A 12,287-nucleotide genomic window follows, 5' to 3' on the forward strand; every position below is an offset into this window, starting at 1 on the left:
TAGCATCCCATGGCACCCTTGAAAGGATCTCGAGCCACCCCAGAGTGCCACAGCTTCCTGGTTGAGAGTCACTGGTTTAATGGGACAATAGTTGCCCTGATCTTGTTTTTTTGGGGGGGGAGGGGGGGTTCTCCTTTCTTAAATATGGGCACTACATGAGCATGCATTCCCATCCTGTATTTGATAAAGCTATTCAAATCCTTGCTACTAGATTTATAATTCCATGTGCCAGGTTTTCCAGAGGTCTGGGACGGAGATGCCCCAGGTCCCCCCACCCCTCAGTGTGGGCACATGCAGTGCTTCACGTTTTTCTTCCCTGTTGATGAATGTCATTTGCCTTCTCACACCCCCAGTCCCATTCTGGACCTGCCTTTGCCCTTCTGTTCAGCATCATCATCAACCTTAGTGAAAACTGAGGCAAAGTATGAATTTAGTTTGGACCATACCTCAATTCCTTTTCATCTCAAAGCCATCCTCCCTGCAGAGAATGCCCTTGTCAATCCTGTGCACTTCTGCTACCCACCGGCTACTCCAGGGTCTGGCTTTTCAGTATGTCCCAAGTCAAGTTCATCATTCAAATTGAGGGGTGCTTCTTTTCCAGGTGCTGCCAGAGCGAGGCCACCTGGCTAGGAATCCGGTGCCGAGTTTGTCTTGCCATAGACACAAGTGCATGGTGTTGGGCAAGTCAGGCTTGCCTCAGTTCATGGACTGATGTGGGGGAAGGAAGGTTAACGCTCATATGGTCATTTGAGATGAAGCGGTGGACGTGCTTACAGCTGGGAGCCACGCTCTCCGCCCCAGCGGCCCATCTCAAGCATGGACTGAGGTGCGCCCAAGCAGTACCGCAGACCGTGAAGAGCTTGTGGCTGTTCTCTTTTACGATAAAAACTCAGGACAATTTTAGTGTCGGAGCTGCCTCTCCTTACACCAGGATGACTATTAACTCCAGCGGGGCCACTCTGGATTTACAACCAGCGTAAGTGAAAAGATCGAGTGTTTTTCCTTTACGTCTGGTTCGGCGGCTCTGATGTATTGGGAACATGCGCCAGAAGGAGCTTTATCACCGACACGTTAGATGTAGGCAGACGCGGGCAGCAGACTTTTCAAATGAGCAAAAAGGGGACGCTAATGAGTGCCAGGGGTTGAATATGGGCTTACCATTGAAGAAGGTGTTCCCATGGCACAGATGGGCACATTGGCCAAATTCACAGCTGGCATCAGCAGGTACCATTTGGTACATCCTTTGTTTCTTCCTGATGGGACTGTGTTGCTGTTCTGCGCCTGGGGGAACGGTACAAAACCTCCAGCATGAAGGACATGCCTGCTCCAGAGTGCTTCGGCAATCAGACCTGGCTCCCACTCGCCGTGCTGGCTCCCAGTAAGACGTCGTGCTCCAGTTAAGATCTTGGTCTTGGCTGCAGGATGACTGTGGTCTGTTCAGAAGGGATGCCTAAAGGTGTGAGACGGAGACCACTCTGGGAAAGAGAAATGGTCTCTTTGTGTTCACAAAATCTGTGCCAAATCTAGGTATAACTGAAGACAAAACTCCTGTGAACTTCTGGGAGCAATATTTGGCCTGGTCTATTGAGTGTGTAAATCCCCAAACTATCACGCGGGACTTTTCTCTGAAACAAACCCGTAACGAAGAAGGCTGTAACGATTCCACTGGATGCTGGGTTCTGTCCTAGTTAATCTAGCCTCGGTTTGAAGTCACTCTGCAGCGTACACTGAGATCTCTGCTCCTGCTGCGTCCTGTGCCGTGCTGTCAAACCGAGCACGGCTCTGTCCCTGCGAGAACAGGCTGCTTCTGGCAATGCCTCATTTAAAGAGATTCCAGCCTGACTACTTTGCCCGTGTCCTTTTCAAATCAAGGGAGGAGAGGAGCCCGACTTTCTACAAAGCCTAATGAAAGATGGGTCGTGGAGACTTGGGGTACAGAGACCTGTTCTTGCTTTCATTTCAGTCGGTGAGAGCTTTCCAGTTCCTTTGAGAACAGCGCTTGTCTACTCTTCGATGCAATATTTGGCTTTGGAGTCAGAACGGCGCGTGCTGCCAGTCAGGGGCCGTCTCCCTTCCTGGATTCCCGCGTACAGCCCAAGCGCCTCTCCATCCCGCGTCCCCTGGAGGACGGCCTGGCCGGGTCTTGTCCGTGGGAGCTCGCTGTTTCCCTGTCGGCCATCCCAGCAGGTGAGAAAACCACTGCAAACGCTGTGGGACTGTGACGGGCCCAGGCTGAAGAGAGAGCCATTGCTGCCACTGGGATACCAAACGTGAGCCACTCCAGTCGGGGCTTTCCTTCTAGTCAGCGGTTAAAGGAATAACCGACCCAGACTAAGTAGTATTGAAGGGGACCATGAACGGAGAATAGGTGCAAACACAGCAAGAGCCAGCAGCCAGCTCCTGTCGACCAGGATTCAGAGAAGTACCTGGCATTTATGAATCCATTCCAGGTTACTTTTGCCTTCCAGCCGGTGCTGTCCAATTCACCTTGTGGACGATGAATCCCAGGGCCTGCCTTTGTGACCACTCAGCACTTTCTACCAGACCTTTCCACTTGTGTCCAAGCTAAAGTCTCAGCCGATCTCCTTGAAATCTTCTCAAGCTCTTACTCTGCTTTCCTTCCATGCCCCATCAACCGATTTCTATCGCCTGCTTTCTGATCACCGCAGACAACACCTCCATCCTGCCTGCCAGGCCCACGGCCTAGGCTCCACTTCCAGCGTGGCTCTCCCTCTGGATCCTCACATCTGAGCTGCGTGTGTGTCACACGCATCCTTTTTGTACAGCCACTCTGAGTTATAGTATTTTCTATTCATCCAAGTCTGACCCCGGCTCTCATCCCCTTGTGTCTCGTTAGCGCAGGATCCTTGCTTGTGGCCTTCGTCGTCGCAGTCTCGCCTGCTCGTAGCCATCCAGAAAGCTGCTGCAAAGGCCGTTGTTATCTTGGTGCCTTGACGATATCGATTCTCTGTGCATCTCTGTTTGGGCTCCCTCTTCTCTGTCCCAGCAAACACAAGTTGCATCTCTTCGCTTCCACGGCCCTTCATGGCTTCTGTGCACCTACCTGACACCTCTCAAGAGCTTTGCTCCAGCCCCTGTCCAACTCATCACTCCCACCTTGATTGCCTACTTGTTAGAGTTTCAAACAAGCACCTTCCAGCTCTTTCCCTCACTTGAGAGCAGCTCACACAAAGCGTGTGCAAGACCACCTCATTGCTGCCCTTCGTACCTCTCCTTAACATGCTTCTCCCCTGAGATACTCGCCAAAAGCTTGGCAGAGGTGAGGCTGCCGGTGTACTGAAACCACCACCTCTGTCAAGGGAGTGCTGCCCACGCTGTCTCGTTGTCCTCCTCTCTCTGTACATCTGCTCTCTCTCGAGTTCTTGGAGGCGAGGAAGGGCCTCATGTTCCCTGCGCCCACTTAGCGCAGTCGGGTCTCGGGCCCTTGCTGGCAGTCCTAGGCTCCACGGGGCGATCAGCATGGGTTCACCAAAGGCAGGTCCTGCCAGACCAACCTGATTGCCTTTTATGACCAAGTAACTAAACTCTTGGATAATGGTGTCACCGTGGACATAGTCTTTCTAGACTTTAAGAAGGCCTTTGACACTGTCTCTCACCCCATCCTCATCAATAAATTAAGCGACTGTGGCATTGATGCCTGCGCAGATGGATGGGTAAAAAGTTGGCTGATGGGGCGCACCCAGAGAGTAGTGGTGCACGGGTTGTACTCAACCTGGCGAGATGTGAGCAGTGGGGTCCCCCAGGGCTCGGTCCTCGGGCCTGCACTGTTCAACATCTTCATCAGCGACTTGGACAAGTGGGTGGAAAGCACGCTGTCCAAGTCTGCTGATGACACTAAGATGTGGGGCGAGGTGGACACACTTGAAGGGAGAGAGAGGCTGCAACTAGATTTAGACAGACTACAAAAGTGGGCAGACGAGAATAGGATGGGGTTCAACGTAGACAAATGCAGAGTGCTGCACCTGGGGAGAAGAAATCCACAGCACACATACAGGCTGGGGACCTCCCTTCTTGAAAGCAGAGGCGGAAAGGGATCTCGGAGTCATTATTGACTCCAAGATGAACACGAGCCGCCAATGCCAGACCGCAGCCAGCAAGGCCAGCCAGACCTTGTCATGCACCTAAAGGTGCATCTCAAGCCGGTCCAGAGAGGTGATCCTCCCACTCTGTATGACTGTGGTCAGGCCGCAGTTGGAGTACTGCGTCCAGTACTGGGCACCGCACTTCAAAAGGGATGTGGCCAGCCTGGAGAGGGTTCAGAGGAGGCCACCCGCTTTGGTGAGAGGGCAGCAGGACAGGCCCTATGAGGAGAGACTGAGGGACCTCAACTTTCAGGTTCAGCCTCAGCAAGAGGAGGCTGAGGGGGGACCTGGTGGCTGCCTACAAGCTCATTAGGGGGGATCAACAGCAAATAGGCAGAGCCCTTTTCTCCCCAGCACCACCTGGGGTGACGAGGAACAATGGTCATAAGCTGATGGAGAATAGGTTTAGGTTGGAGATCAGAAGGCAATATTTTACAGTTAGGGTGGCCAAAATCTGGAACCAACTTCCCAGGGAAGTGGTCCTCGCCCCTGCCTTGGGCAAATTCAAGAGGAGGTTGGATGATCACCTGTCTGGGGTCTTGTGAACCCAGCATCCATTCCTGCCTGTGGCAGGGGGTCAGGCGAGATGATCTGTTCAGGTCCCTCCTGACCCTAGCTACTATGATACTATAACGCAAAATAGTCATATCTGTTCTCGGTGTGTTTGTGGGCTCGTGCATACAGTTACCGATATTATCTATGTATCTTTTAAGTTCTGCATAAAGATTCTTTGTATGTTGTCAGTCTCATAGGTATACTTTGTAGTCTAGAAATGAAATCACTACCGTTCCCAGTGTCGCATTTATTTTGCGTAGTACGCAGAATGATAGGGCAAACGGGGCAGCACTTTTATGGAAGGTAAATGATTTTGGCCTTTCTTATTTAAGTTTAAAAAATCAGATAAAACAATACAGCAGCAAAGTGCAGGGGAGGGTGCGTGGGAACAGAAATTATTTTTTATTTTAGGCATTTAAGCACTGGGTATTTTCATAGAGCATTATATTTCATAGATTCATAGTTAGTGGGGTCGGAAGGGACCTTGTAGATCTTCTAGTCCGACCCCCTGCCCTGGGCACGGGAGAAAACTGGGCTCAAATGACCCCAGCCAGGTGGACGTCCAGCCTCCTTTTAAAGACCCCCAGGGCAGGAGCCAGCACCACTTCCCTTGGAAGTTGGTTCCAGATCCTAGCCGCCCTCCTGATGTCTAGTCTGAACCTACTCTCTAACAACTTATGGCCATTATTTCTAGTCACTCCTGGTAGTGCTCGGGGGAACAGGGGCTCCTCCAATGCCCGCTGGTCCCCCCTGGTCAGTTTATAGATGGTCACCAGGTCCCCCCCAGCCTTCTCTTGTGGAGGCTGAACAGGTTCAGGTCCCGTCGCCTCTCCTTGGAGGGCCTGCCCTGCTGCCCCTGACCATGCGGGTGGCCTCCTCTGGACCCTCTCCATGCTGGCCACATCCCTCCTGAAGTGCGGTGCCCAGAACTGGACGCAGTACTCCAGCTGCGGCCGGACCAGTGCCGCATAGAGGGGGAGGATCACCTCCTTGGTGATCTGTGGATGCACGACAAGGTGCGGTCGGCCTTCCTGACCACATCCCCACACTGTCAGCCCATGTTCATTTTGGCATCAATAATGACTCCAGGATCCTTTTCTGCCTCTGCACTGACGAGAAGGGAGCTCCCCAGCCTGTAGGTCTGCTGCTGGTTCTTCCTCCCCAGGTGCAGCACCTTGCACTGGTCAGTGTTGAATCCCATCCTGTTCTCATCCGCCCACCCCTGGAACCTGTCCAGGTCCCGCTGTAATCTGTCCTTCCCTTCTAGCGTGTCCACCTCACCCCAAAGCTTGGTGTTGTCTGCACATTTCAGCTTCTCATCCACAAACAGACTCCTCGGGCACTAACTAGACCTCTTACGTGTACACCATGATCCAGAGGACTGGTGGTTGCCTATCCATGGCATTTCCCCAAGTATGTACAAAGAAAACCCATCAGTTTCCGTTGCGAAGGAGATGAGACAGGATAAGAGAACTGCTGTAAAACTGAATGCTTTTAGTTGTTGTTAGGAAAAAGCTTGCTTTCCATTTTGACTTGTTTTTCAAAATGAGCAGAGCCCTGTTTGGAATATGTCACTGGGCCCTGAAAAGGAAATAATGATTTGGAAAGGTTTGTGTTTGAGTTTCCACCCAGCTCCAGCCCCCCCCCCATGGGCTCCATCCCGTCTCCCTCCTGCACGCCAGGTCCTCGCTCTCCAACACCTATTCCACCCAGCGCTGGCAGCAGGGGCTCGGGTGCTTTCTCACCAGGGAAGGCTGCTTCGATGGAGAAAGTGGCGGTGGTTGTGGCAGGAATTCAGCCGCCTGCCACGGGGTGAGGGAAGCTCCACGGCCAGTTCGGGGCCTTTCGTGGGCACGCTAGCCGAGGGCCTGCAGAGAGATCTGAGCTCCTTGCTTTCGGGGTCCTCAGGTCTCGCTCGCTCCCCTTCCCCTGCCGCAACTTTGGATGTGCATCTGTAAGTCTAATAAGTGACACAACAGAGGACAAGGTGTCGAGGCTCCTGGGTTGGAGTCCGGCTCTCCCTGAGGTCACGTGGACTCTCCATCCTTGGTAGTTCCCAAGAGCAGGCTGGGCAGACACTTGGCTGAGATGCACCGAGGAAAGACAAAATACTAATTAGGATGCACTGACAAAAAAAAAAGTTTCCCCCTTTACACCTTTTTGCACTTCTTTCTTTATCAAGTCACGGTGGGTAGGAGTGCTGCTCCCTCCCCAAAGCATCTCATGATCCGCTTTGATCCTCTTGTGAGGCTGCTCTCTCTCATGCTCGGCATCGCGCTGTACTGCCAGGAAACCGGGAGCGCAGGGGAATGCTACAGCCGTGCCTCTCTTTGGTCTTTCATGCTCTGGGATGTGCTTCGTGCCAGCAGACAGCAAGGAGGCTGGCTCGGCCCCAGAGCTTTCCCAAAGGGTGTTCTGAACAGAAGAAAATTGGTTTTGTTCTTGTTAACTCCTCGGGCCCACGCTCTCTGCTGCAGGGCCGGGATGCACAATAGGAGGGAGCATTAAGTGGAGCTCCTTTGAAGCAGCAGATATGGGTCGCTGCAGGCTCCGGGGCTTGGCAGCTAATTGCTCATACGTGACACGGGAAGCGGTGCCCCTCCGCGTCCGTCTCTTGGCCCGTCCTGCGGGCAGGTTTCGCTGGCGAGCCCGGGGCCCCAGCAGCTTCTCCACTGGCTTCTTCCGGACCCGGGGAGCACACGGACCGTTGTCTGACGTTTCCATGTTGCCGGGGAAAGTGCAGGATAGTTACAGCCCGGCGTAGGATGTTTTCTGATGAGAGTTGAGGCAAACTTTATTTGAATCTGGAGGAGGGTTGCTGGTTCTCTCCTGTGTAGAAACACAAGAATTATTAGAAGACGATAGTGTTGATCAATGCACTGGGTAAGCTAGCTGGTAATCTCGCCCAAGAACGATGGATGGGCTCCAGCCAGGCACCTCTGAAATGTAGGAGAGCCTAGATCCAGCCTGAGACTTTGTGAGTGGCTCCCGTAACATGCTGGGCTAACGCCGAGCCGTCGATCTCAGCATGCCCAGACAGGGGCCCGTCTCCCTGCCCCCCTGCGCGCTGGTGGAAAGGGTTGTTTAAAAACCAGTGCATGCGTGACTGGGATAACGGGAACGCCCGTGCTGAGCCGGCTCCAGAAAGCAGACCAGGCTGCTGGGCATCCACCAGTGCAGAGCGCTGAGCCCAGCTGCTTGTTGCAGACGTGCGACCCGAGGCCATCAGGAGGTGCCTGGAGACGCACGGGACGGCTGCTCCCACACGCTGCAATCGCAGCTTCCAGCAAGCGCCCGCGCTGCCGTTTTGAAGTGCAGGACGCTGAATACACGAGACGCCGGGGGCACTTCAATTAAAGCAGCTTTCAGGAGCTGCTCTAATAAAAGCGCCCACTCCTGGAGCACATGGAAAGACGCCTGATTTTTCTTGTTGGAGGCAAGCTTGGATGAAAGCCCTGCACCTGAACAGCCTGGCCTCCCGGAGGGTGAGAGAGCGAGAGTTAAAACCTTCCTCCAGGTTTGAATTTTGCACCGCAGGCCTGGCTTGGCTTCTCGTGCTGGCACTAAGCTTACCATGTCCACTGAGGTCACCTTTGAGAAGTACTTGATGAGCGTTTGCCAGGTTCTCTGAGATGATGGATGCTGCTTCGGTGCAAAGCATTATCATCACTGGAATGGAGCTGAATAATGGCCAGGGAGAAAGGATCAAACAAATGAATCATCCTGCTGACATCTTCCAAGCTTTCTGTTCCTGGAAATGCCCGTGACCACGTGGAGGCATCACGTCGGATGATTCTGCATTTTCTCATCCCCGCGTGGTCACTGTTTCCATCTGTCTTAGCTCCTGTCTCCAGGGTGTGACTTGCGCGGCAGGGGTGTGAGGAAGACAGAGCCGTGGCACACGAGGGAAGGGGAGCGCTGCAGACGGTACTATTTGCATCCAGCGTTTTGAGCGAGTAATGTGGAAAATCTCTCACGGAAACCCAGAGTATGTCGCATCCACCGACAGCCATTGGTAACAAACCGTATTAATAGATAATTGCAAGATATTTTTTTCTACAGAAAAAGCCCTTGCAATAGTTTCCACAGTTTTCAGATGGCTTTGGTCATTTCTAACAGATTTTTTCTGTTTTATGCAGCTGTGGTCTGGCTTGTTATGTAGCCTGGAGGATTTTCAAGTTATGGTTTGCAGACTCTGGGTTGTTAAATAAATCCTGTACAGCCAGCATAATAACTGCATATGTCTTTTTCTAAGGCAGAATTGTTTCCTTCTTAGAACAGGAGGCTTCTCTTCTGTTTAAATGGCTTCTTCAAAAATGAGATTAAGTCTCCTTTCTCTTTGGTAACACCTAAAAATTCAAACTTTGCAAGCTCTGGCCTGACTCACTCCCCTTCCCTGCTGTGACTTTCCACGGAGGACAGATGCGCACCTGTAAGTGCTGTAAGGTGACACGTGGGACCAGACATGGAGCTCCAGGGTCCCAGTCCTGGCTCTCCCTGTGGTCATGTCTTATCTCCATGCTTGCAGATGTTCGGGAGCAGCTTGGGCAGACACTTGGCTGGGATGGTTTACCTGCCTTCTGCGAGACTGCAGACTAACATGGCAAACTACCTCTCTCTGGGGTGGTTTAGCTGGTGACGATCCTGCTTGGAGCAGGGGGCTGGACTAGATGACCTTGTGAGGTCCCTTCCAGCCCTGCTTTCCATGATCCCACGTGAGCAGCACCTCAAATCTTTCTGCATCCCATAGATTACAGTCCCCTTCTCCTCAGGACGGACTTGAGGGTACGCTAATTGTCACAGAGAGCTTTGAGACCCTTTGCTGAAAGATGTTCTGCGAGGGCCAATAGTGATTTCTTCCCAGTTCTGCACGTGCGGGGATGTGGGGGTGGACACGGCATTGTGTGCAGGTGTGAGCGCTGAGCCGCTCGGGGTAGAGCAAAGTAAACGTGCATAGGGCAGTGCAGCACTGATGAAGGCAGTCACAAGGATAACGGTGGCACCCCGGGGTGGGTCGTTAGCTGCAGGGACGGGACCTGACACCTGCTTCGTGGCACGCTCCTACTGCTTCAGCTGCAGCCTCCGTTAGCCACGGCGGCGTTAGCCGGGCTCAGCCGTGTCTGTGCCCTGCCGTCGGGGGCACAGCGACACCGTGCCTGGCTCGCGCAGGGCTCTGGTCCTCGGGAGCGTCCCCCGCTGTGGGATGCAGCCGCTCCATAAGCTGTGGCCGAGTCCAAGCCGGGACTGACACAGGCAGTGCTGCCATCCTTCACATCCATCCAAGCAGATGGAAAGCGAGGCTCACTGGCTGAGAAAATGATTTCTGTAGCGGTTTACAATGACCTCTGCCGACCGGTACCCCGCACCTCGCTCTTTCAGCGGTGTCTCTGCCACCCAGCGTGTGCCCGATGTCGACGCGGCAGAAGCAGCTCTTGCCTGCCCGGGGCAAACCCTGCAGGGCTGGATCCTGTCCTTGGTCCCAGAGCAAACTGGCAGCTGTCGATGACTTGGGGTTTCAGTACAAAGGAGAGCCTGCATGTTGGTCCTTGCTCGCCCCCACGACAGCCTGACCTGTGCCTTTGCTACGGCTTGTGCAAAGGAGGGCTCCGGGGCTTACTGAGCGGGCAGAAGTCAGCTCCCGGGCGACCCCACGCCCCAAGCTGAGCGGGCACGCCTGGCTCTGCCGTGGGGAAGGCAGGCCGGGCGCACAACCAGGGTGTCTGCAGAGTGCTTTGTTGGTGAAACACTGCAGCACACGGGCACTGCCCGGGGTGACCTAACGTGCGACTGCCGCAACGACAACATCTGCCTTGGCAGAGGGGCCAAAGAGCAGACCTCCGAGCAGCGTGGCGGGGAAGCTGGGATATGAAAAGCTCCCACAAAGGGCATTCCTCCCCCGCAGTCATCTCCACCGGCTCTGCTTCGGAAAGGGAGAGTTGGCCGTTCAGCACGTGGCACGGAAAGGGTTTTGTGTGATGCTGATTCTGATCCTCCGCCCTCCCGCGGCTGCTTGCTTGCTGTCTCTCGCCAGCACACAGATCCTGCTGCTGCGCTGGCGTGCCTCTAACGGGCCTTTCATCCCTCGCTGCTGCGGGAGCCGCCGTGTTACGGTACGTGCGGGCCGAGGACGCGGCTCCGTTGTGTTCCAAGAGGAGAGTAAGCTTGAAGCCCGAAGCCCGTCCTGACTTGCTGTGCGGCCACGGAGAAGTTTCTCAGCTGGACAGTGCCTAAGCTTTCTTCTTGGTAACATGGATAGTAATGCTTCCTGCTGTAAGGAGCTCAGGGGTTTCTGGCTGAGAGTCTGCACACCGGTAGTGTGAACATTGCTATTGCATCCCAGCCCGTGGCTCAGCTTCCTGGAGGACAGTTTCCAGAGGCACCCGGCGTGTCGTCCCTTCTGAGTCACGCTTTCGTGGAGACATGGCTTCTGCCGCAAGAGGGTCCGTTGAGTACAGGACATAGGGGCAGTGGTGCTCAACCTCTGGCCCACGGGGCTGTGTTGTCCATCCCCGAAGGAGTCTGGAGGGCCGGGGGACGAGGAGGCCCTGTGCACTGGTGTGTGGGGCCAGGCCGGGGCTGTATCCCTCATGCAAGGTCACTCCAGGGCCAGGCTGGTGCACGGGATTGCTCCAGGGCCAGGCTGGTGCACGGGATTGCTCCAGGCCTGGACTGGGCCGGCGCTTAGGGCTGTGTCAGTGCACCAGATCACACCCGCTTACCAACCCCATGTGCTGACATGGTGCTGGATCCAGCCCATGGGGTCTAGCCCGCACCGCTCCGCCAGCCCGCTGGGTGAAGGGTTGAGCACCGCTGCTCCAGAGCGTGCTAGTTCTGCGAATCCTCCTCACGCCCTGCCCCAAACACACTTTCCACCCCTAGTCAGCGCTCCCACAGTTCCCCCAAACTCGCGTGCTTGTCTATTATGCCGTCATTTCCCTTTCTGGTGCATTTCACCTGCAGTTTTGGTTACCCTTTTGAAGCATTAGGTCCATAGAGCCCTGCGTGCGTGCGTGTATGTGCGTACGTGCACAATTTTGACACTCAGTACTATTTGCACCTGCATAAAAAGGAGGTTTGGTGTTGCTGTTGTAACAAGACTGGCCTGTAGATCATGGCTCATGCAGAGCTGCAAATGGAGAACCGTTGAACGTCTCCCGTGTATAAAGCACCCTCAGAAGAGCAATAGGTGAGAAGAGTGGTTGTAATCAGCACAGCGCTCTGCAACCTCTCCTGTGGTCAGAACAGATGAGCCCAGCAAATTGCTATACACTAGCTAGAGCCACACCTGGGAAGTAAAATGTCAGGAAGATCAAGGACAGCCACGCTGAGAAGTGATCTGATCTTCTAAGAGCAAGAGGGACGCAGGCAGCGAAGATGAGAGTCGGCGTTGTGTTGCCCCTGCAAGCCTGTCATTCCCTTCACAGAGAAAGGGCCTGCGTTTCTCGGGGCAGTGCTAGAGGATGCCCTAGGTCAGAGGTATCTTTCTAAAGGCAAGACTAGTTTGAAGGCTGGGGGAAGGGGTGAACCGAGAGCCCCGCACTGAAAGAAACCATCCCTGTTGCTCGTGGCTGCTCTGTATTTGTGTGCACAAGGGAGACCTGTTTGGACAAGGATGAAGCATCCTACGTC

This window comes from Alligator mississippiensis, chromosome 7 (assembly GCF_030867095.1).
Source record: "Alligator mississippiensis isolate rAllMis1 chromosome 7, rAllMis1, whole genome shotgun sequence".
Lineage (NCBI taxonomy): Eukaryota > Metazoa > Chordata > Crocodylia > Alligatoridae > Alligator > Alligator mississippiensis.